Source organism: Monopterus albus, unplaced genomic scaffold (assembly GCF_001952655.1).
Source record: "Monopterus albus unplaced genomic scaffold, M_albus_1.0 scaffold128.1, whole genome shotgun sequence".
Taxonomy (NCBI): Eukaryota; Metazoa; Chordata; class Actinopteri; order Synbranchiformes; family Synbranchidae; genus Monopterus; species Monopterus albus.
In genome coordinates, this window is record NW_018128008.1 from 2,176,267 (window position 1) to 2,179,767 (window position 3,501).

The window sequence follows — 3,501 nt, forward strand, 5'->3', positions numbered from 1 at the left end:
ATTTTCATTTAAATGACATTACTTTGTAGAAACCTGTTTTCACTTTGACAGTTTTTTTGTAATTTTTTTTTTATCAAAAAAGTCAAATTATATTGACCATGACACCTGACTGGCTTCCCCCAGTAATTTCAAAATTTACCAAACTTTGTTTTGTTGCTCCCAATCACTGTACAATTCTTGCATAAAATTCCATAATATTTTTCTCCTTTCAGATCCAAAAGAGAAATGCATCCAACAGAAGGATCCAGTGGCAAGAACAGCAGGTATGACGTTTGTGCATGTTTTTTTTTTCTTTTAGCCCATATTACAATAACTGAGACTAGACAGAAGAATCTTATAGTGGAGATTAAAGCAGCATGACCTGACTTATAAGGACATTGGCTACATTTTAATTGCACTATTGTTTGCAGTATCTAGAGAGGATGATGGACTGCTTCTGTGTAGCTTACTAAACCCAATATAATCTATTCTTATCCTTCAGAATTAGGAAGGTCATAAGATTATTTGCCTGTGCTGTATAAACTCAGTAAGGTGACAGTAAGCTACAATGCATGAAATCAAAACTACTGGGCCACTGTCAGGTGTACAAATAAAATCTTATTAGTTAATCCTTGAATACTTGCTAAATAACAAAAGTGATATCAAAGAGGCTTGAGAGAAGCATGTCTAAATGTAGCTTCAAGCAGCCATAAAAATGTTCAAACACAGGAGACGAAGAAAGAAGATGAAGAAAAGATAAAGGTTGAAAAGAAAGGTGGTAAGAAAAAGGAGGTGATTATGGTGGAAGTTAAAAAGGAAATCGAGAGGCATGAACGAGGTATGCGAGTGGCCGACATTGCAAGATTTTATAAGAGAGATGTGTAAAATGTGGGAAATGGTGCAAAATTTTGTGGAAAAGCACCACCCGAATAAGGATGTAGCAGTGCAAACAATAAATCTGTTTAATGACAAAGCAATGCCACATTTCCGCCAAATCCTTAAAAGGAGGCAAAAGCAAGTGTCATTGGATAGCTTCCTTGTTAAAGTAGCACAAAAAAGAAAAAGATTTTAGCGAGCCAACAGATAGCTCTTCTCTCTGTCTAGCTCACACCAGCCATGATTCTTTTCAAAGGTAAAGGGCAGGTTAATTTGTTTTATTTTTACTTTATACTGTATTTTGTATTATGGTAATCATTTTTGTATGAATAAGTGGTTGTGGAATGAATGATCTGAATTTCCATTATTTCTTATGGGGAAATTCGCTTTGATATACGATTGCTTTGGATTACAAACACATTGCCGGAATGAATTATACTCGCAATATACTTGCAATTCCTTCCGGGTTGCAAGGGAGAGCAGACATTTACTGCTCCTCTTGTCTGTTCTATGATTTTTCACATCTTCTACATTTTCAAGTCTTTGAACGAATTCTGCAACTATTAAAATGCCTCCAAGAGGGAAAAGAGCTAATAAATCAGAAGCGAACAAGGATGTTGAGGCAGAAGAGGATTATATTTCAGCGGCGCAAGTAACAGAGATGTTGAGTCAGCAGAAGCAGATGTACACCGCACTGTTGATGAAATGAGCTCAGATTACTGCACTGTTTAACAATTGTTTGCAGGATTACAGTTGTTTTCCCAAAAATGTAACAAGGACTGTAACAAACGAAGCACAAATGTTTGTTTTCTATGTGTCAGAGTGGGGTTGATGATCCTAACTTTGCCTACGACGTATTGACTGAACTGACCAGAACATTTCTGGCTTATGCTGATGATGTGAGAGCGCAGGATTCAGCTGCTTATGCAATTCAGGTACACACATGTATACACAGAGACATGTGTAAGCTCACTTTCTCATCCAACAACTTATCACCTTCTGTGGCCTGTGTGCTTTCATGTGCACTGCAGGAGCTGCTGTCCATCTTTGAGTGTCGAGAGGGTCGATCTGATTCACCAGGCCGCCGTCTGTGGAGAAGATTCCCAGAGCAGATTCAAGAAATACTGGAACCACATCTCAACAGCAGGTGTTCATGTAGACATTATGTAATCTCTGATCCTCTCTATAGTAGTCTCACATAATCAGGGGATCAAATCCCTCAAGTCTTTCTTCTCTTCTGTCTTCCCTCCTTCTTACTTGTCCCCTCATTTGTTAACTCGGCAGACGTTTACTGCTCCTCTTGTCTGTTCTACGATTTTTCACATCTTCTACATTTTCAAGTCTTTGAACAAATTCTACAACTATTAAAATGCCTCCAAGAGGGAAAAGAGCTAATAAATCAGAAGCGAACGAGGTTGTTGAAGCAGAAGAGGATTATATTTCAGCGGCGCAAGTAACAGAGATGTTGAGTCAGCAGAAGCAGATGTACACCGCACTGTTGAGCCAACAACAAGACAACTTCAAAGGTTTTGTGCAACTACTTATGGAGTCAAATAACAAGAGACTTGACGACATGACCAGAGAAATACAGGAGATAAAAACGAGTTTGCAGTTTACCCAGCGAGATGTGGATGTGATTAAAGCAGCCAAATTGAGATGGAGCGGGCTCACAGAGTCAGGAAACCTTCTGATTGGGGACCAAGGGCGATGATGGTAAAGTTGATGAAAGAGAAAGATAAGGCACACATACTGCAACAAGCAAAGAAGCTTAAAGGATCTAATATTTATATAAATGAAGATTACACCGAGTTTGTGAGGAAGAGAAGAAGGGAGTTGATGCCGATGTTAAGGGAGGCCAGGGCGAGGGGAGACATCGCGTTCCTGCGGTATGACCGACTAGTGACCCGATCTCGGAACCAGAATCCAGGACCCATGACCAGCACATTTGATTTGATTTGCTACAGAGGTTAATAGTTTTTGAGGGACTGGATCTGGAATTGAACACAATTGGAGACACTGAACAACATTATCATGAATCAGACAATGATTTTGACCCTGAAAAAAACTTTTTTAAGTATTCTGAAAATAACTGCAAGTATTACACGGATGAGCAGTTTAACAGCAATGTCAAGACTGAAAACAAATTATCATTAATTCACTTCAATAGCAGAAGTTTATACGCAAACTTTCAAAGTATAAAACATTATCTTAGTAGTCTTACACATGCTTTTAATATAATTGCTATTTCTGAAACATGGATTAATAATGTAAGGGGAATGGATTTTGACCTTGATGGCTATGACTTGGTATGCACAAACAGAGAGAATAAGATGGGAGGTGGTGTGGCCTTGTACATAGATAAAAACTTTTGTTATAAGAAAGTGGAGAAAATGTCAAGGGTGGTGGATAATTTGCTGGAGTGTGTGACTGTAGAACTACTTTTGGAAAAAAAGAAAAATGTTGTAATAAGCTGTATTTATAGAGCACCTGGAGCCAGCATAGAAAAATTTAATGACTGGATGGAAGAAAATTACTTGACAATAAGTCATAAATTAATGTTCATATGTGGTGACTTCAATATAGATTTGTTAAATCCTAACAAGCACACAGGAACTGAGGAGTTTATTAACACAATATATAGATGCA

The 3,501-nt window shown here is 38.0% G+C and overlaps 1 protein-coding gene across 1 annotated transcript in view; it reads left to right on the forward strand.

Moving 5' to 3' along the window:
* Positions 1–235: 235 nt before the first annotated feature.
* LOC109967387 (gamma-aminobutyric acid type A receptor subunit rho1) overlaps positions 236–3,501 on the forward strand; it is a 46,273-nt gene continuing 43,007 nt past the window's right edge. The window contains exon 1 of the mRNA XM_020612914.1: positions 236–263. The gene's annotated coding sequence lies outside the window, so the exon portion shown is untranslated. The remainder of the gene's footprint in view (positions 264–3,501) is intronic.